Genomic DNA, 22,487 nt, shown 5'->3' on the forward strand with positions numbered 1-22,487 from the left:
CTGTTTGAAAGATGCTTTAAAATATGGCTACTTAGCCTCTTTGATTAGTCCCCTCCTGTTCATGTCTTGGGCTTTTACTCTTCACTCTATTCTTTGAGTGAATGTTTATTATAATACTTGTATTTCATTGTTTTAAAATGTTTTGTTGTACCTTGGATATGTCAGAGGACGCGTCCTTAAATTATGTGGCTTTTATTTTTAAAGCTCTTCTCCCGCCTCAAACACTTCATCCTTCCTCCATACACACCTGAGTAAGAGGAGACATAAAAAGTACATAAAACAACCCAGTGCTCCTACTCATCTTGGCTCATAACACAAGAACAAGGGAACACTTGGCGACACTGGAAAAAGCAATAGGTTTGAAATGGATTTAGGAAACACTTATTACACCAGATACACACTATGAGGCATTCGCCGCTGCAAGGAATCATTACGGCAAGTGGTGTGGCAGGACTCAGAAAGGTCTGAGAGAGCAATAGTGTAGGGACGGTAACATTTGTAGCTGCAGCAGGCAGGTCAAAAAGTTACTCTACAAGGAATAGCAGAAGCAGAGCCCTAGTCAAAGAGTGGAAAAATAATTTGGGGAATATTTATTAAATGAAAAGTTGCCCAAATGGTCACATACTGATCTTTCCCTATGTCAAAATGAAACGAAGCTATAAGCATAATTCGTTGAAGAGTTCTACTTCATGGCATAGCAACCCACCACCACTTCCATTATTTAATGCTGCAAAGCTCTCCAGGTTCATGGTGGAAGATGGGGGAGGAAATCTGCTCCATCTAATCTGCCTGCCAATGGATACAATGGATATCTGACATCTCCTTGGAGGGCAACATCCAGCTCTGGTAAGGCAGAGCCTATGTTCCTGGCAGAAAGGGTTTTACTGAAAGACTAAATTCCCTCTGTCTTCAAGCCTTGGCTTGCAACCTCTATTTTCCCCCTCTTGATCCTTCCCCACCAAGTATATGACTATGGCTATAGATGCAGACATAAAAGGGTGATTCTATGTGCCTTAGCCTGACAATGTTTGCTGCTGTGCTTGAAATATGGAATTTGGCTACTGTGAAATGAAGTAATATCCTGGATTGGGGAGTAAGAGGAGAAAAACTGCTCATGCAGGGCTCTGACTCCTGGACAGGTTCCCTCTCTATATCTAACTAAGGCAGGCTAGCACAGGAACTGCAGCTTACACAGCTTCTGTAGATATTGTGGGTTAAATTCTACCCAGATGTAAGCAGGTTACACCAGGTCTGCATTTGGCCCAATATCCGAAGACAGGGGTAACACTGGTTACTGAAAATGTCTATTACAGTCCCCTACTATCTAAGATGCCTATTACCTTTGTGTCTAAGGTCCAGCAGTTACAGCCAAGAACAGCACATGCTAAGTCCTTGCTATGTGCTTTATCATAGCATGGTAAAGGACCATTATGGAGAGCAGTCAAGCATGTTCCAGATAATAGGAAGCAAGGAACTAACTTTCCTCTGATCAAAGGAAGCACTGCCTCCCAGCAATAGCCCATCAGGTAGGCTGCTTACAAATGCAGAAACATCCCAGGCAAACTGGAAGAGGAGCTGGCAAATACATGTGTCTTAGGGTATGTCTACACTACGAAATTAGGATGATTTTATAGAAGTCGATTTTTAGAAATTGATTTTATACAGTCGATTGTACATGTCCCCACTAAGTGCATTAAGGCGGCAGAGTGCATCCTCAATACTGTGGCTAGCGGAGCGGTGCACTGTGGGTAGCTATCCCACAGTTCCTGCAGTCTCCGCTGCCCATTGGAATTCTGGGTTAAGCTCCCAATGCCTGATGAGGTAAAAACGTTGTCATGAGTGGTTTTGGGTACATGTCTTCAGTCACCCCTCTCTCCCTCTCTCCCTCCCGCCGTGAAAGCAACGGCAGACAATCATTTCGCGCCTTTTTTCTGGGGTTACCCAGGCAGACGCCATACCACAGCAAGCATGGAGCCCGCTCAGCTCACCACTGCTGTTGTGAGCATTGTAAACACCTCACGCATTATCTTGGAGTATGTGCAGAACTGGGCTAATAGATGCCAGCATGAGGATGATTGTGATGAGGACATGGACCCAGACATTCCTGAAAGCACAGGCTGTGGCAATTGGGACATCATGGCAGCAGTGGGGCAGGTTGATACAGTGGAACGCTGATTCTGGGCCTGGCCAACAAGCACAGACTGGTGGGACCGCATAGTGTTGCAGGTATGGGATGATTCCCAGTGGCTGCGAAACTTTCGCATGCGTAAGGCCACTTTCCTTGAACTTTGTGAGTTGCTTTCCCCCACCCTGAAGTGCAGGAATATCAAGATGAGAGCTGCCCTGAGAGTTGAGAAGCGAATGGCTATAGCCCTATGGAAGCTTGCAACACCTGACTGCTACCAGTCAGTCGGGAATCAATTTGGAGGGGGCAAGTCTACTGTGGGGATTGCTGTGATCCAAGTAGCCAATGCAATCACTGACGTTCTGCTATCAAGGGTAAAGACTCTGGGAAATGTGCAGGTTATAGTGGATGGCTTTGCTGCAATGGGGTTCCCTAACTGTGGTGGGGCGATAGATGGAATGCATATCTTTATCTTGGCACCGGACCACCTTGCTAACCAGTATATAAACTGCAAGGGGTACTTCTCAATGGTGCTGCAAGCACTGGTGGATCACAAGGGACGTTTCAACGACATCAATGTGAGATGGCCAGGAAAGGTACATGACGCTCGCATCTTTAGGAATTCTGGGCTGTTCGAGCAGTTGCAAGAAGGGACTTACTTCCCAGACCAGAAAATAACCATTGGGGATGTTGAAATGCTAATAGTTATCCTTGGGGATCCAACCTACCCCTTGCTCCCATGGCTCATGAAGCCTTACACAGGCAGCCTGGACAGTAGTAAGGAGCAGTTCAACTATAGGCTGAGCAAGTGCAGAATGGTGGTAGAATGTGCCTTTGGATGTTTAAAAGCTCGCTGGTGCTATTTGCTGACTAGGTTAGACATCAGCGCAACCAACATTCTCATCGTTATTGCTGCTTGCTGTGTGCTCCATAATATCTGTGAGAGTAAGGGGGAGACGTTTATGGCAGGGTGGGAGGTTGAGGCAAATCGCCTGGTGGCCGATTTTGAGCAGCCAGACACCAGGGTGATTAGAAGAGCACAGCTAGGCATGCTGCGCATCAGAGAGGCTTTGAAAACCAGTTTCATGACTGGCCAGGCTACGGTGTGACAGTTGTGTGTGTTTCTCCTTGATGCAAACCCGGCCCCTTTGTTGATTTTAATTCCCAGTAAGCCAACCACCCTCCCACCATCGAAATAAAGTAACTATTGTTTTGAAACCATGCATTCTTTCTTTATTAATTAAAAAAAAAAGTGAGATAACTGACAAAGTATCCCAGGTGGGGTGGGGTGGGAGAGGAGGGAAGGACAAGGCCACATTGCTTATTATAGCCACTCTACAAATCAAAACTGTTTGAATGACAACCTTCTGTTGCTTAGGCCATCCTCTGGAGTGGAGTGGCTGGGTGCCCGGAGCCTCCCCCCCTGCGTTCTTGGGCGTCTGGGTGAGGAGGCTATGGAACATGGGAGGAGGGTAGATGGTTATACAGTGGATGCAGCGGGGGTCTGTGCTCTTGTTGGCTTTCCTGCAGCTTCAACAGATGCTTCATCATGTCTGTTTGCTCCCCCATTAGCCGCCACAAGGAATCATTACGGCAAGCGGTGTGGCAGGACTCAGAAAGGTCTGAGAGGGCAATAGTGTAGGGACAGTAACACTTGTAGCTGCAGCAGGCAGGTCCCCCCTTCTCCCCTCCCCCTGCCGCGTGGCTATTCTCTGGGATGATCCCTTTTAGCCAAGTGCAAACAGCCCAGTATGAACAGGGTCCTTTTACTGTTCCCTTACAAAAATTCCCCTATTTCAACCTGGTGACTATGAATGATATAACTCTCCTGAGGCTAACACAGAAAGATATAGACCAAATGCTGCTTGAATGGACCATTCACTGCCATGCTTTGTGCTGCAATGATTCCAGACTACTTGCTACTGGCTTGGCATGGTAAAGTGTCCTACCGTGGAGGACGAAATAAGACAGCCCTCCCCAGAAACCTTCTGCAAAGGCTTTCAGAGTACCTCTAGGAGAGCTTCATGGAGATGTCCCTGGAGGATTCCCGCTCCATCCCCAGACATGTTAACAGACTTTTCCAGTAGCTGTACTGGCCGCGAATGCATCCCAATTCTTCAGGGCAAATCAAACATTAAACACTATTGCTTTTAAGCCCTGTACTGTAGTTACAAATGTGCACTCACCAGAGCTGCCTTCTCCAGCTTCAGGGTCGGGGATCCCGCCTTGGGAGGGTATTGGCTCCAGGGTGATGAAAAGGTCCTGGCTGCCGGGGAGAACAGATTCACTGCTTGCCTGCTGCACATTCTCCTCCTTCTCCTCCTTCTCCTCCTCCTCCTCCTCCTCTTCCTCATCCACAAAATCCTCCTCCCTTTTTGCGTGAGACTCCCGCAGTTGTCCACGGATAGTGGTAGAATAGTGGTAGGGCCCCCCCTAGAATGCCATGCAGCTGATCATAGAAGTGGCATGTATGGCGCTCTGACCCGGAGTGACCGTTTGCCTCCTTTGTCTTTTGGTAGGCTTGCCTGAGCTCCTTAACTATCATGCAGCACTGCTGTGTGTCCCTGTTGTAGCCTCTCTCCACCATGCCCCGTGCGATTTTGGCATATATATTAGCATTTCTTCTTTTTGATCGGAGTTTGGCCTGCACAGATTCTTCTTCCCATACAGCAATCAGATCCAGTGTCTCCCTTTCAGTCCATGCTGGAGATTGTTTGCAATTCTGGCGGGACTGCATGGTCACCTGTGCTGCTGAGCTCGCCACGCTGACCAAACAGGAACTGAAATTCAAAAGTTCCCGGGGCTTTTCCTGTGTACCTGGCTAGTGCATCGGAGTTCAAAGTGCTGTCCAGAGTGGTCACATTGGAGCACTCTGGGATAGCTGCCGGAGGCCAATACCATTGAATTGCATCTGCACTACCCCAAATTCGACCCAGCAAGGTCGATTTTAGCGCTACTTCCCTTGCCAGGGAGGAGTACAGAAGTCTATTTTAAGAGCCCTTTAGGTCAACGGAACGGGGTTGGTTGTGTAAGACGCATTCATTTTTAAATCAACCTAACGCGGTTAAATTCGACCTAACTCCATAGTGTAGACCAGGGCTTAGTAAGAAAGAGACTGCACAAGTTACTGCGCTGCAGAGGTAGCAGCTATAGTTTCAGAGACACCAGGTGAGTTGATTTTCAAAGGTGCTAAGCAGTTGCAGCTCCTACTAAAGTCAAAGCTCTGCACCTTTGAAAATCAGGCCACAGAGCTACCTGCTCCTTACAAGGTGGAAATTCTTCTTAAAACAATGGGTGTAAAAGAATAAAAGCAGCACAAAACCTCCTAAAAACCTAAAATAAAAAAAAAGGTAGGACTATAACCAGAACATTACACTGCATACCATGGGATATTCAGAACAATCATGTATAAAGCTATCTGGCCCATAGCCTAGTGCTGTAAAAGTGTAATACTTTTAACCCTGCTTCAGGAACATATGTGCTTCAAGTCCCATTGACTTCATTTCTTGAAGTTGAGCATATTTTAATGCTGTCCTGAACTGGAGCATCTCTTTAAAAGAGCCATACAGAAGAGATGTGAATGTTTATTCTAAAAGTGCAACAGAGACTGAGACCCTGATCCACCGTGCATAGCTGATTTCAGGATGAGGGACTCTAGTGGTTTAGTGCCTCTAATGGTCTAGTGAGCTGGAAAACATCTTCAAAAACCTACATGCAGAACATGTTAAAATAATAGGTCTAATTAATATTCATTTCTCTGGTGTTTACTGTAAGAATATTAATCACAGGGAATTCATTAGGCATTAATGTAAATGTTGTAAGTATTTCTATAACATTTTCACTGTCATTTAGTATTCCTTAACTGGACCATTATTTTAAAATGTTAATAGCCAGAGCAGACAAGGTGGGTGAATTTATATCTTTGATTGGACCAACTTCTGTTGGTGAGAGAGACAAGCTCTTGAGCTTCCATGGAGCTTACACTTACCCAGAGCTCTTCATGTCATAGCCGGAATGGTAATTCAATCAAGCCAATAACATTTCAGTCAAAACACAAAGCAATTGGTAATCAAGACATAAAACTAGAATGCATCCATGTACTTCCAAAACAAAAAAACATCATGGCAATGTTCTGTCCTTGAACATAATAAAATCTTAGTGTGTTTCAAGCACAATATAGTCTTAAAATACAGTGTTAATACTGTTGCATATAACTCTGAGAATTCTCTGCTCACTATCTTATATTATAAATTGTATTATGTGTTTCCTCTGCTCCTGTCACTGTTAATTTTCACAATCTCTTTTCTCTTTTCCCCACATTGGTAAAAACTACTTTATCTGTCTAGTGTTTATTTTTGGTTGTATTCTCTAATTTAAAATGAGTTTTCTGTACCAATTTATTTCTGAGAGCCAGAAGCGCAGGTGAAGTATGGGCTGTCTCCAGGCATCCACCCCTCGAAACCAGTTAAAAGAGATTAAGGGTAAATTTCCAGAGAACTACTTAGAATTTTAGCTACATGATGCCCATAGACTTTAATGGGTGGAGAGGCATATGGCTGAAGACCTGCATAGTAATTTGAGAAGTGTCCCATCGTATTTATTCTGGGGTCTGTGTAAGATCCTCACATCCATTTATAAATTTTGGAAGCCTACCTTTGAATGCCCCACTAAGGGATGCACTTTCCCATTCATGTTTATTTAATTTGTACCCAAAATTTGCTCTAGGTTCCCTGGGTGCAACCTAAAAATACATTTGAAATACCCTAAAATGCAGCAGTACAACTCTATTGAAACCACCAGCAAGCCAAGCAATTTTATATGCTCAAATCGCCCTTCAGTGATTTCCTCCCGCAATTTTCAAAGGCCTGCGTTGTGCAATGTGAGGGATTATGCCGGTTACAGGCACCTGTCATTTGTGCACCATACCATTGTGCAAGTCTCCTATCAGCAAACTTCAAAGAGCTTTTCTACCAGCACCCGCAGCTGATAAGTCATGGACAGCAAGAAATCCTCTCTCCCCTTTCCTTCCTTGCAGTATTGATTTTTTCCACTCGCTTTCCCCTGGCTGATGCCCGTGAACAGAAGTCAAATACACTAGTAGCCGTGTTTATTTTGGCAGTTCCCTTTTCAGGGCTAATGCAATTCCAAGTTCTCCTCTTCTTGAATTGCTTAAAATCCAATTTATTCATGAACGAGTTTTGAGAAGAAAACTAATTAAGTTACAAATACTGAATTAAGGGGGAAACTACCAGAGAAAACCACCATAATTTAGTGACTTTTATAACCACCCAATCAGTGGCACAGCTTTCTCCATTTTTGTAGGCAGCCTTTGGAGGTCTTTCATTGTACAGTACTAACATCGTCTGTTTGCAATGATTGTAAGCAGCGCAGGATACCACTATGTCTTCATTGTATATGGTCTAGGAGTGTTGCACATTTATTTTTTTCTAGTTTGGGTGCACTGTGGTACAGTAGGTGAAACAAGATAAATAGAGTTAATTTATGCTGCTGGGTGGTTATTGTAAGGCTAATTATTGTCAGTGTGCTCAGTTTTCGTATGGTCATTCTTTATTAAATCTGAAGAAGCACAATATAGTGAGATGGTCCAGGGAAAATTTAGAAACACATTCTTAAAGGAATAGACGTGAAGCAAGCACTCTCCACCTGGGAGTAGCTAAGATGTCACTGGGTTGTGACTGCACTGCAGTTCCTATTGTGTTAGATGGGAGGCTAGTCCCATTACAGAAAAGATAGTCAATCTGGAAAAGGTTGAGGACCAGGGCTAAAGGGCAAAAGGAAACCGATTTAACTTCCAAGCTGCACTATAACTGTATTGAGGCTTGTGTGACTGCCCAAAACTGAGAAGTTGTCCAAAGAGAGTGTTAATTCTGAAGAATGCATATCTCATTTGCTTAGCTCCATTTTTATTTATCATCCTCTATCAAACAAAAGTGTTCCATTGATGCTGGTCTGGGATGTGCACCAGAACTGTGGGGCCTTGACCATGGTCAATGTCCCTGCCATGGGTATGGGGACTCGCTGCTTAGAAAAATCAAGGCAGTGACGTTGGCAACTATATTTTTGTAGGTCAGAATGTCTGTCTGAGAAGAAGAGGCAATAAAACCAGTGCTGCCGGATCGAGGAGGTGGCTGGGGAAGGTGGATTGAGGTAACATTTGGAACCTGTGTGCAATATAGTAGGCCAGTTGGCCTGTCCCACAGACTCTTCAAGCTGACATGATATTGTATGGAAAATATTTATGGTACATTGAAAATATTCCTCTGAATGCACAGACTACAGGGTGGATGGACTGAATATTAGCTGTATCAGATTGTAACCAGTCAGCTAAATGAGGGGGGGAACCCCCAAACGCACCCCCTAACACGAGCACTAATTATGCTGAAGAGCTCTCTTTCTGTTCAAATATGCAGAATGTAGTGACCCAAGAGTGTGGGAGGATGAGGTGGTGATGATCCACTAGTTCTCCATAAAATATTTAGCTCTTACCTCTCATTAGTCAAAAAAAAGACAAACAGAAATGAGTTAATTACGAATCCTTAACCACTTTACTACTTGATAGGCACTATTGAAAATTTTACCTAGTAGCTCTAAGTCCCATTTGCAGAAGTGATACTGAAAGTCTGAGACTAGGGAATTTAAGTCACTTTTGAAAATGAAATTTAGGCTTGCAAGTCATTTATACAAGATGAAATTTTCCCCACTTTAATAATAGATGGTAGCTCTATACCTAAAAATCCCTGCCAGAAGACTTTACTGGCAGGGCCGGCTCCAGGCACCAGCTTCTCAAGCAGGTGCTTGGGGCGGCCGCTCCAGAGAGGGGCGGCACGTCCAGGTATTCGGCGGCAATTCGGCGGACGGTCCCTCACTCCGCCTGGGAGTGAAGGACCTTCCGCAGAATTGCCACCACAGATCGCGATCGCGATCACGGCTTTTTTGTTTGGTTTGTTTTGTTTTGGCTGCTTGGGGAGGCCAAAACCCTGGAGCCGGCCCTGTTTACTGGCATAAGTATCCTACTAAAAGTAATTGCACGAGAGTAACAACACAATACACATTGTGCTAAAAAGAACTTAGCATATCATCTTTAATAGCACCGTCTGGTGGCTCCTGGGTAATGTTACATTACTCTTGGTTAGACCTGCTCATTGTGACTTTTTAGAGGAGGAGAATATTACGGGCTATGATAAATGCTTGCACCACTGTAGACACCAGAGAAAGTGCAGATACTAAATGATAGGAGTGGTATAAAAAACATAGCTTAGACAAGAACCTCAAACTAAACTCCTACACATTCTGGCTATCTATGGCAAATTAGTGCAGAATGTATAAGGTTGTACATGCATTAATATTTAACCTGCATAAATATTTATCTGAGTTTTAGGCAAAAAAGATTTTTCTCATTTCCGTAATGCCCATATAAAGAATCCTAGTTACCAACAAGAATGGGGATTTTATGTTCAAGTGTTTTGAGCTTGAGTCTGGTCTGTTTACATGGATGTAAAGTCAAGAGCAAGTCTACTGCAATCAATGGAGTTACACCGGTGGAGGAGACTAGAAGAATCAGCCCTTTTGTAGATCACTGGGGAGTGGGGAGGAGCACAGGGATCTGAACTGAGATTTTGATTTCTTCATCTTCACTGAGCTGAGGAAGCTTTAGGAGATCAGAATCACAAATGAGTGATTCAAAGTATCTTTTGTGTTGCTCAGCCAGGAAACTTCGGAAGACGTGTAAACCAAAGATTATCTGACTCTGGCTTGAGATTATGAGACTTTTGCACTCACATTTGGAGGGGAAATAGGGCAAGTAGACAGACAAAAATCATCCTGTAAAAGAAGCAGAGTCCTGTGGCCCCTTATAGACTAACAGACGTATTGGAGCATGAGCTTTCATGGGTGAATACCCATAAAAAACATCCTGTTTGCTTCCTGGCCTCCTGAATTTGATACATTTGTATTTCATATCTGAGTCCAGAATATGTTACTCCATATGGTCAGCTATGTCAGAGCAAAGGTATACAGCATAAAGATGGACACTGAGATTTAAAGCTCTCTTCTTGCTGTAATGCGACCTGATGATTCAGCATGGAGCTTTTTCTAAAGGAATTTTGTCTTTCAATGAGCAATTTACAAAAACCACTTTTTTCTTTCTGAGCTAGATGATCCCTCTGATCAATGCTAAACATGTTGTCAGCATTTACGTTTGTGTATGACGTTGGGCATCAGCAGCTTTGATACATGCTTCACTGATTGTAAATGGTCAAGCAAAGCTTGCTCACAAAAACTCTGCAGAACGTTTGTGTCGTTGGCAGAGCAGAAGTCCACTGTCTGCATAAAGTTTTCCTGGAAAGCATAAAGTTCTTGCCATTGCTGATCTTTATTTGTGAAGACTGCAGATTGTCAGGCAAGAGGAGATGAGAATTCTTGCAGCGTGTCCATGGTTTATATGTTCCAGGAGAATCTAAACTTGAAAACCTGGAGAGCCAGTGTGCTCTAGTAGACAGGACACTGGACTGGGAGTCTAAAGATGTGAGTTCCATTGTCAACTCTGCCATGACCTGCTGTGTGATCTTGGGCAAGACGCTTCACCTTCCCGTGCCTCTGTTTCCCCTTCAATCCTTTGTCTTGTCTATTTAGATTGTAAACACTTGTCACAGGGCTGGCCCTTTAAGGGGAGTCAGATGCCAGCCTGCCCGTGACCTCTTCCTTGAAAGGAGTGAGCCAACCCAGCTCCACCTGGGCTAGTTAACTGCCTAAGTGGCTGGAAGATAATGAAGTAGGGGGGACCAGAGCCCAATGAAAGGCTTAGCAGAGCTCAGCTGAGAAAAGGCTCCTAAATAAACCAAATCTGTGCTAGGATTTTTATTGATACTGTACTACTATTGAATACAATATGAAAATAGTTTCCCTCACATCACAGCAGAAGGAATTATTTTTACCCAGGCTACCAGTTTAACCAGATTAATAAAATCTGTGATAGCCCAGGCTGAATTAAAAAATCTCCTACACATTCTACAGAATCATATTTGGTTGCTTGAAATATCAAAATGTGGGATTATGAACTAGACATTAGCTCAGAGAATAAATATTGCTTCTCGTATTGTGATTTAAGCATCACCAGGGTGAGCCAATACGGTGGAGTGAATCCTGACACTTGAAATAGAATCTTCTAGAGTCCAAAGGTCCAGCAGCACTAGAACGAGGGTTAAAGGCTCTTACCTCAGAACCCACATGAAACTTAACAGTCCCAAAACAGACGTCTCTAGGTTCCAGCAGCAGCTCCTTCTGCTGTACGGCCTCAGGCTTTGCTGCTGCCTACAGAGCTCTGCAGTGTCCCCTGTTTGTTTAGGGTCTCCCCTAGGGCACGCTGCCTAGAGAGCTTCCCTGAATGGGGGTTCCAAAGAGGATGGAGCTCAGCTGTTCTCAGTGGTGGCAGATGACAGAACAAGGAGCAATGGTCTCAAATTGAAGTGGGGGAGGTTTAGGTTAGATATTAGGAAAAACTTTTTCACTAGGAAGGTGGTGAAGCACTGGAATGGGTTACCTAGGGAGGAGGTGGAATCTCCTTCCTTAGAGGTTTTTAAGGTCAGGCTTGATGAAGCCCTGGCTGGGATGGTTTAGTTGGGGATTGGTCCTGCTTTGAGCAGGGGGTTGGACTAGATGACCGCCTGAGGTCCCTTCCAACCCTGATATTCTATGATTCTATAATTCTATGATTAGGGTTGGAAGAGACCTCACGAAGTCATCTAGTCCAACCCCCTGCTCAAAGCAGGACCAACCCCAACTAAGGGCTTGTCTACATTACCCGCTGGATCGATGGGCAGCGATCGATCCAGCAGGGGTCGATTTATCGTGTCTAGTCTAGACACAATAAATCAACCACCGAGCGCTCTTCTGTCAACTCCGGTATTCCACCAGGACAAGAGAATCATGGAATCATAGAATATCAGGGTTGGAAGGGACCTCAGGAAGTCCAAGAGGTGCAAGCGGAGTCAACGGGAGAGTGTCACCTGTCGACTTACCGCAGTGAAGACACCACAGTAAGTAGATCTAAGTACGTCAACTTCAGCTATGTTATTCACATAACTGAAGTTGCGTAACTTAAATCAATATCCCCCCACCCCCAGTGTAAACCAGGCCTTAATCATCCCAGCCAGGGCTTTGTCAAGCCGGGCCTTAAAAACATCTAAGGATGGAGATTCCACCACCTCCCTAGGTAACCCATTCCAGTGCTTGACCACTCTCCTAGTGAAATAGTGTTTCCTAATATCCAATGGAGGCTCTACATATTTAAAGCTCGATGGGCTCGATGAGGAATTGGAGTACTGTAATTGATGGGAAAATTGGATGCCAAAACTACACAGGTACTAAGTAGGTTGTGCACCTAATAATGAAGTAGAGGGTATTTTGAGCTACCTTCCACATGTCCTTTGGTCTTGGCTCATTGTAGACTGCTTGACCTGCTATTCCAAATACAGGTATTCATTTTACCCCAGCACTGCTTCATTATTTTTTCCTCCCTGTGCCTTGGGATTAGAGTTTGTCTTACTGTTGTGACCCTGAATCTTAGCACTTGCCTTTTGTAGCAAAGAGTATTGTGAAAGCTTCGAGCTTCCTGACGTGTTTGAAAAGACATGTTGAGCTGTTTCCAACAGAGCTACCTCAACACACACTAGCTACCTTTTAAAGTGTATCAGCAGGATCTACACGGGGCAGTTAGAGTACAATGCTTTAGCACGCTCTACAGTTTACACCCTTCTGGTTCATATTGCTGCACTGTGCAGACAAGCCTAAGTGCAGGATCTGTTAATTTAGGTGAGGATTGGATGGCGGGGGGAGGGGGTTAGTGTTAGTGTGATTCTGAGATTTTCATCTTGAAGTTCAAAGCCTGCTGTTTTTTGAGCGAGATCCTGTCATTAGCTCTGCGTGGGTGCAGGGGGCTGCCTGGGCACAGCTCGTAGCAGGTGGAATTCAGTACACGGGGTAACTGTTCAGCAGTGTATGTGAAATGAGTTGATTGTCTCAGCCTGATTCTAGTCTGCATTGCTGAACCCCAACTGCCGCTGGCACTAATTGGAAGCCATGGTGACAGTCTGAACACGAGGCCAATGACTTCATGGACATAGATCCTGACTTTGTTCTTCCAAAGAGTCTCTCTAGGTCACTTGGGACTTGAGGTACACTGGCAGGACAGCATGGCGAATTTGCACAGCCACTGCTGCATCTGTTCTGTGAATAAGTAGAAGAACTCTCTCTAGGGCTGTCAACCTGTCACCTTTAGTCTTTGCTAAATCACTTTCCAAAACTTTAGGCAGGTGAGAGTTGAGAGAATTCTGGAAAAGTCCATTTTCATGGCCAAACTTGTGCTAATGCGAGAAGTTGTGGGAAGAATTAGCTAGTTTTATCAGGAACACAAACCTAAAGCTAGCCTGTGTAGTTCTGAAAGCTCTCGCAAGCAAATGTTCAGCAGCCAGCTCTCCTCCCCTACAACAGACCGAGATTCTGAATTTCTAATGCAGCCTTGCTGATGCAAAGTGGTGTAGTGGTAAGGAAAATATAGCCCTGAGCAATGGAATAGGGTGTATATGTGTGGGTTCTTTCAGTGATTCGTATATTGTTTTAATAGCTTTTTGAAAATCAAAACTTTGTACATTGGTTTCTATGCTCTTATAAAAATAAGATAAAAGCTGTAGAGAATCCCATATGTTTATTACAATGGATATACTAATGAGCTGCAGCTGAAACTGGATCACTGCCAGTGATTATCAAACTACATTTTTGCATTTTCTAAACTACAGAGGAATAAATGACAAAGACACTGGAAGGGTCAGAACGTTCACTGTAAAGGAGATAAAATCTCCAAAGGCCTTCAATTTATTTTCTTTGAAGAGTCTTCCCATGCTTCTTTCTTTCAGTGATAACACTCTGAAAAGGCTCAAGGAAAAACAAGAGTAAAGGTCTATCTACGCTGCAGCCTCCCAACCCAGACAGAGAGAAAGCACTGTGGAAGTTGTGACATGGGCTAGCCACCTGAGGGGGTTGGGCAGGCTTGTATTCAGGCAGCTAGCCTGTGCCATCAGCTCTGCGACAACATCCATTGTGCTACTTTTAGTGCATTAGCTTGAGCAGAGCTAGTGTGTGTCTTTTAACCCAGGCTGGGAGGCCCGTTCCCAGCTGCAGTATAGACATACCCTAAGAATGAAAAGAAACAAGCCTAGAATGATTTGTTAGTTGGGTCAAGGAGGAAAATGATAATCCTGGTAAAGAACTGCATGGAGGAAGCCGTTTGCAGTGAACAACATCTGCTAGTTTTACAAAGCCCTGGAACTATGTTATGTATTCTTGAGCACCACCTACTGGCCCTTCATGTATGGGCCGAGGGCTAACAGACATCTCTTGTAAGATCTGACAGATGGTTTTCAGGACCCAGAGGATGTCCTACTTGGCTTTCATCTTGGCAACCTGAACCTTGGGAAAACGCTTCTACTGTTTGCTTCATTGCAGGAAACTCCAGAGGGGGAGGAGAGGGGGTGTCCAGTGGAAAGAACACAAGACAGAGAGTATGTGTAACTGGGTGCAAAATTGGGCCCATTGAGATTTAAATATGTAGAGCCTCCATTGCTTGCAAAGTGGGTGTAAAATGCTACCAAATCAAAATGCTCAAGGTGTAGGGCAATGCAGAATAATGCTCACGCACTGAGACCTTGGCTCAGTATGTCAGTGAAAAATGTGCAGCAAATTTAATTGACCACACAATACAGCTACTTTTGCATAATCGGGGTCATGAAAACGTACGACCTGGTAGCAACTCGGGGCTTTAACTGCTCAGGCATCTGTTGGAAAAGTAATATGGCAAAACACAAAATGTCAAATACCTTCTTGTTTCAGAAAGTAGAGGAAGTAACTGGATGCAGCCATTTTAGACTTGAATTGGAGAGAGAGAAATTGATTCTGAATCTGAAGGGTGAAGGCAATTTGTGTGCAATAATTTCATGATTCCAAGAAAATAAAGAAGTGAGAACAGCAGAATAAGGACCATGGTCCTTAAACAAATAACAAGCAAAACAACAACCAGGCCTTAACAAACTCCGAGAACTGTTAAGTAAGGTTCCATGGGAACAAAATCTAAAGAATGAAAGGATTCAGGAGAACTGGCAATTTCTCAGAGCCAATATAAAAGGCATAATAGCAAGCTATCCTGATGTGAAGGAAAGATAGGAAGAATAGTAAGAGGCCACTATGGCTCTATCAGGAGCTCTTTAGTGACCTGAAAATCAAAAAGAAATCCTACAAAAAGTGGAAACATGGAGAGATTGCTAAGGATGTACCTAAGCATATAGGGACAAAATGAGAAAGGCTAATGCACAAAATGAGTCACACCTAGTAAGGGACACACAAAGCGTTAAGAAGAGGTTCTATAAATTAGGAGCAGGAGAAAGCAGACCTACACTTTCCTTTATCTACTTAGTGGGGAAGGAAAGCTAATAACAGATGATATGAAGAAGTCTGAGGAGTTCAGTGCCTGTTTTGCTTCAGTCTTCACTACAAAGGTTAATTATGACTAGAAGCTTAACAATATTAATAAAGAACAAGGGGGAAGGAACACAAGCCAGACTAGAAAAAGAACAGGTTAAAGAATATCTTGATGAGTTACATGTATTCAAGTTGTCAGGACCTGTTGAAATTCACCCTAGGGTACTCAAGGAACTAGCTGAAGCAATCTTGGAACAGTTAGCTATTATCTTTGTGAACTCCTGGAGGACAGATGAGGTCCCAGGAGGCTGGAGAAGGGTAAACATAGTTCCTGCCTTTTAAAAGGGGGAACAAAAAGGACTCGGGGAGCTATAGTCCAGTCAGCTTAACTTCAATACCTGGAAAGATACTGGAACAAATTATTAAACAATCAGTTTGTAAGCACCTAGCAGATAATAGGGTTATAAGGAGTAGCCAGAAGGGATTTGTCAAGAACAAATCATGCCAAACCAATCTAACTTCCTTCTTTGACTGGATTACTGGCCTGGTGGATGAGGGGAAGCAGTAGACATGATATACCTTGTTTTTTAGGAGAGCTTTTGACATAATTTCATGTAATATTCTCATAGGCAAACTAGGGAAAATGTCATCTAGATGACACAACTATAAGGTGGGTGCAAAACTGGTTGAAAGACCATACTCAGAGTGGTTCATTGTCAAAGTGGGGATGGATGTATCTTGAGGGGTTGCAAGCACTTTGGAGGACAGGATTAGAATGTAAAATGACATTGGCAAATCAGAGATATGGACTGAAATCAACAAGGGAAAATTCAGTAAAGATAAGGGCATTTAGGAGGGAAAAATCAAATGCACAACTTCAAAATAGGGAATAGCTGGCTAGGCAGTGGTGCTGTTGAAAAGGATCTAGGAGTTATAATGGATCACAAATTGAATATGAGCCAACAATGTGGTGGAGTTGCAAAAAAGGCTAATATCATTCTGCAACATTTGAACGGGAATATCGCATGTAAGACACGCGAGTTAATTGTCCTACTGTACTAAGCACTGGTGAGGCCTCAGCTAGAGTACTATGTCCAGGTCTGGGTGCCACACTTTAAGAAAGATGTGGACAGATTAGGGAGCATCCAGAGGACATCAACAAAAACGGAAAAGTCTTAGAAAACCTGACCTATGAGGAAACATTAATAAAATTGGTATGTTTAGTCTGGGGCGGGGGGAATAGACCGAGTTGGGGACCTGATCTTCAAAGATATTAAGGACTGTTATAAAGAGGATGGTGATCAGTTGCTCTCAGTGTCCATTGAAGGTAGGACAAAAGCAATGGGCGTAATCTGTAGCAATGGAGACATAGGTTAGATATTAGTAAAAACTTTCCAACTATAAGGATAGCTACAACACTGGCGTGAGATCCCAAGAGAGGTTATGGAATCCCCATCATGGTGGTTTTTAAGAACTGGTTGGAAAAACATCAGTCAGGGATGGGCTAGGTGTACTCAGTCCAGCCTCAGCACTGGGGGCTGAACTAGATGACCTTAAAGTCCCTTCCAGCCCTTAATTTCTATGGTTCTATTTGACCCAACCTGGCAACAGTCTGATTCAGCTGGTGCTCAGCTTGTTGTGAAATGATCCACACTTTTAGATCCAGCAAGTTCACATCCCTGAATGGAAGGGTGCAGTTTGTTTTCCTAGGGTTATAATCTGCCAAGAGGAAGCAAAAGATCAGAAATGGAGCATTCTGATGAGGAGTCATTTCCCTCCCCCACATAGACACAGCATGGGAGAGCAACCCAAGCTGGAGGATGTCACAGAACCAGTTAAAAGATACTGCAGGCTCTCCAGATGGGACATCATTTACTGCAGGTCACATAGGGGCAGTTCTGGCAGCCTGGCAGACATCAAGCAAGGGATGGGGTCTTTCAAGCATAATAGCTGAGGTTGGAAAAAGAACAAAAACAAGGAGGGGACAGGAAAATTCCCGCTAATGCCCTGGTCAGTAAAACAGATCCTGAGGTCAAAGGATTAGTAGATAAAGGAGAGTCTCACTCTAGGAGATCTAACTTAAGTTTAAATAGGTTTCCAAAAGATTGGAGGGGGGTGAACATATCTAGTTGTCTCCTAAGAGAGACTCTAGAGAAGATAGTGTCCCTGATTGGCATTATGCACTCAAGCTGCAATCAGCTTCAGGGGCCTTATTGAGCTCAGTGCTGTACAAACACTTATTAAAGGACAGGCCCTGCCCTAAACAGCCCACGTGCTAGGCTACACCAGGTAGATGAAACACACAATATTGTTTACAGCCTGAGTCACCCATGAAAAGAAACTCGTGAGCTTGTTGAGTTCTGAGATGAGGGAAAATCCAAAAACTGGAACAAGGAATGTCCGTCCTATCATAAAAGAAATCCCCCAATGCTCTTTCCTCAACTGAGTGCAGAAACTTGGTATAAAAAACTTGGCAATTACCAGGTGTAATCAGGAATTGCCATATTAGATCAGAGCAGTGGCTTGTCTAGCTCAGGATCCTGTTCCTCACAGCAGCCAATACAAGCTGCTTCAGAGGAAAGTGCAAGAAATGTTGCAGAATCAATAAGCTGCCTTCATGGAAAGCTTCTTCTAACCCCCAATAGTTGGTCTACACTCTAAAGCAGAAGAGATTATATCTTTGCTAAATTTGGAGGCGGAGCGGGGAAGAGTGTTGATCTTTACTTATATAACTCTGGAAATTCTTGTTCATATGAATATCCAGTCCTATTTTGAATCCCGCTAAGCTCTTGGCCATAGTAATGTCTTGTGGCAATGAGTTCCACAGGCAAAGGTGCATTACATTTTGCAGTTATCAATTTCATTGAAGGGTTAGAACAGCAAATCTAAATTGTTTGCAGAATAAGCAGAAAAAAATCCTTAATTTATTGGGAAAAGTCCTAATCTAAAGACCACAACAGCACTCTGAATGTAAAGCTTGTATTTGCAAGGAGCAAACAAAAATGCAGGATGAGAACAGTGTCAAAACTATGAAAAGCAGAGTAGAAGTGTTTTATTTCTAGTTTCTATTGTGTTTATATAGGAGCACTTAAAGGTTCAGTTAAAATAAATTTGATATAAGAGAAGCATTAGACTCCATCCTACCTAAAATATTATAAAGAATGTGCTAAAAGCTAGTTGATATGTTTTAACTAAAATAATCCAATCTCTCTCTTTGTGTGTGTGTGTGTGTGTGTGTATACACACACAATACACACACACACACACATACCTCAGTGCAATAAGCCTTTATTAAATGGCAGTTTTAAGATCTGGTCCAAAATGCCATTTTTTGTTTGGAGATTTAAAAGAAATTAGTTATTAAATTTCCTGCAAGTTGTTTGGTTTTCAACAAAACTGAAAATGAAATTTTTCCAGGGAATTTTTTTATGACAAGATAGGTTTTCCACCCAACATTTTAGTTGAAATCTTTTTATCAGTTCTAATAATTATAGTGGCTGGAATAATGAGGTCTCTATGTTACACAGACGTCAGTGTATGGTGATCAGTCCAGGAAAAGCTGCTTTGGTTTGGTTTTATTGTTGATCTTGTTGCCATGATTAGTATATGCTGTGAGGAAAAAGATATGAAAATATGTTACTATGGATCTGTGTTGGCTATTAGATTCCAAAAAATCAGATTAGATATGTTAATAGTTGGTGAACCTATTGATAAATTTTGTCATGGACCATAAATGGCTTGAATAATCCCAATTAAGTGTTGAAAATTACTTAGCCCCATGAAAAAATTATAGCCTGACACCGATAGCCACTAGTTTTATTGTGTAGCACTTCATTTTCTGCCAGCTTTAAAGATCTCCTGCTTTCCAGTTCCCATGACGAGTGTTTTAAATTATGAACGGTAAGAATGTCTTCTGATTGTTTTGAGTTAGCTACTAATTTAATATGCTAAATAATTCAGCAGTTTCCAATCCAAATGAATTGTCTTGCTATTGTCATCACAGCAAAAATATTTAGGCCTACATTTTTATAAGTTTTCACATACTTTCACTCCCCCTCTTTGCTGTGTGAAATGCATCGCAACAGCTGGAACAAATATTCTGTTCGTAATCACTAAATTATAAATTACATCTGTCAAGAATAAAACATTCAGCAACTGCACTCGGAACAGAAGAAGTCTGCCCATTTATCTGTTTAGCTATTGATTATCTGTTTAAGGTCATTGAATCAGAGCTATAATGGATGGAATATCTGATCTCTCATATCCTAGATTAAGGGTGTTCATAAATTTGCATCCTGGAACTTCATAATACTTAAAGATGCCCCAAGCCATTAAAGAACTAACCACTTATGCATTGGCTTTCTGATTACCAATCACAGGTTTGCTTAATGGGAAAGGAAGAGCAATTAACCTGCCATCAGCCCCTTATCTGTCAAGCTTCTAGAGTATGCTTACACTGGTGGCCTAATTTTTCAAAGGTATAGACCACCTGCATCTCTCACTGACTTCAGTGAGATTTGGGGGTGAATGGAACTTGTTAGGATCAGCAGCGGCTCCAGGCACCAGCGCTCTAAGCGAGTGCCTGGCGCGGCAAGACACGGGGGGCGCCCTGCCGGTCCCAGCGAGGGCGGCCGTCAGGCAGCCTTTGGCAGCATGCCTGCAGGAGGTCCATCGGTCCCACAGATTCGGCGGCAATTCGGCGGCGGGTACACCGAAGCCGCAGGACCGGCGGACCTCCCGCAGGCATGCCGCCGAATCCGCGGGACCGGGGACCTCCCACAGGCATGCTGCCGAAGGCTGCCTTACTGCCATGCTTGGGGTGGCAAAAAAGCTAGAGCCGCCCCTGGTTAGGATCCAGAAGTTCCTGGTCTGACTCTTGTTCAAATTGCTAAGGCTCCTTTTCTTGGTAATACTGGTGCTAGAAGTGGGTCGGGGAAGAGAGAGCTTTAGGTTTATTAAGTCTGTAACTTCTAAAATGGATGTGGTCTCCACTCCCAAAGTCTGTCATCATAGCAAGCATCTGTTTATGCCCGTGCTGTGGTTTACTACCAGGCCATCAGTTTAAATCTGACTCTTTATTTTTCCAGTGTCAAACCTGGCAGCTTTTCAGAGGCTTGTCTCAAATGAGTTGGTGGTCTTGGTCCACTCTGAATGGAGAGGTCTCCAGACCGTAAAACCTTTGTATTTGGCACCCTTGTTGGCAGTAGCAAAGAAGTTATAAACAAGGTGACATAGAGTATCTATCAGCACAGCTGATTCTGCTAGACGTTTGAGGATGTAGGGCAGTAGCTTTCACTGCTACTTCTGTGCTCTACCGATCGCTATGATGTGCCCTTTTAAAGGAAAGAACTGCTAAGATGTACTAGAATGTGTTACTACATCTTTTTTCAAAAGATGTAGAAAGAGAAGACTATGAAATAGGTGGTGGGGGGGAGGGGGTTAAAACCCCCACAACCCACATACTAACCCAGGGGCCTAATCATTGGGTTTTTTTTCAGGATAACTTATTTTCTCTTTCCAAATACACTGGTTTTAAAATCAATATGGATTCGTACCTGTTTGACACACACCTACACAAACTGTTGTCTGTTAAAATGGACTTCCGTTTGGTTCACATTGTGGTGTACTCAACAGTTCTTTGAGAAATTGATCATATGGACCCTTGTATCATGCTAGAAAATTACTATATTTTTCAGTTATGTAATTGCATAAGTCAAAAATTCTAGGCTGAATGGGAAATTAATATTAGTGTTGGAGTAACAGATCCTGAGGTTATACTCCTTAGCAAGTGTCTTCATTAAGTATAATCCTGGTTTGAAGTAGAGATTAAATAATTCACATAAGAAATATCATAGTTTTTTATACAGAACTGTAATGGTCTCAGCCATTCAGAGCACAAATATACTATAGAGTTACTAATTCACAGCTCATTTGGACAGAGTCACTAGAGTGTGTAGCTGCTTTTAGCCACTCCACCAATGGAAAAAAGCCACATGGATTTCATAGAATTGTAGGGCTGGAAGGGGTCTCTAGAGGTCCCCTAATCCAGCCCCCTGCATTGAGGCAGGACCAAGTAAACCTAGACCATCCCCGACAGGTGTTTGTCTAAGCAGTTCTTAAAAACCTCCAATGACATGGATTCCACAAGCCCCTTGGAAACCTATTCCAGTACTTAACTATCCTTAAAGTTAGCAAGTTCTTCCGCATAACTAACCTAAATCTCCCTTGCTGCAGATTAAATCCATTACTAGTAGTCCTACCTAGAGTAGAAACAGAAAACAATTTATCACTGTCCTTTTTATAACAGTCCTTAAGGTATTTGGAGATTTATCAGTTGCCCCTTAAGTCTTCTTTTCTCAAGATATATCATTTTTTTTAACCTTACCTTATAGTTCTGGTGTTCTAACCTTTCATCATTTTTGTTGCTCTCCTCTTGTCTCTCCAATTGGTCCACCTCTTTCTTAAAGTGTGGCACCCAGAACTGGGCTCAGTGTTCCACCTGAGGCCTCACCTTGTGCTGAGTAGAGCGGGATAACTATTCACCTCTGCCTTACATACAACACATATCACCGGAACAGTCCAAAGCAGCTGGAGTATACCAATTAATCTAGCCCACTCATAACCTGATCCAAGGTATACTGAAGTAAGTGGAAAGACTCCCAGATCCTAATTTTATAGAATACACATCCCTGCTCTCTGGTAACAGCCAATCAGGGCAGGAGAATATATGGAGTTAATAAATAACCACACTAATGCAGGTTTCTCCTTTGGTTTACTACTGGCCTGAGTTCCCCCACCCATAACATACATGTTGTCCTCAGCTTCTTACCAGCTGCTCATTTTGGCCTATTCCTCTCTGGCCTGCTCCCTAGGG

The sequence above is a fragment of the Chrysemys picta genome, unplaced genomic scaffold (genome assembly GCF_011386835.1).
Source record: "Chrysemys picta bellii isolate R12L10 unplaced genomic scaffold, ASM1138683v2 scaf2, whole genome shotgun sequence".
In the NCBI taxonomy this organism is placed as follows: domain Eukaryota; kingdom Metazoa; phylum Chordata; order Testudines; family Emydidae; genus Chrysemys; species Chrysemys picta.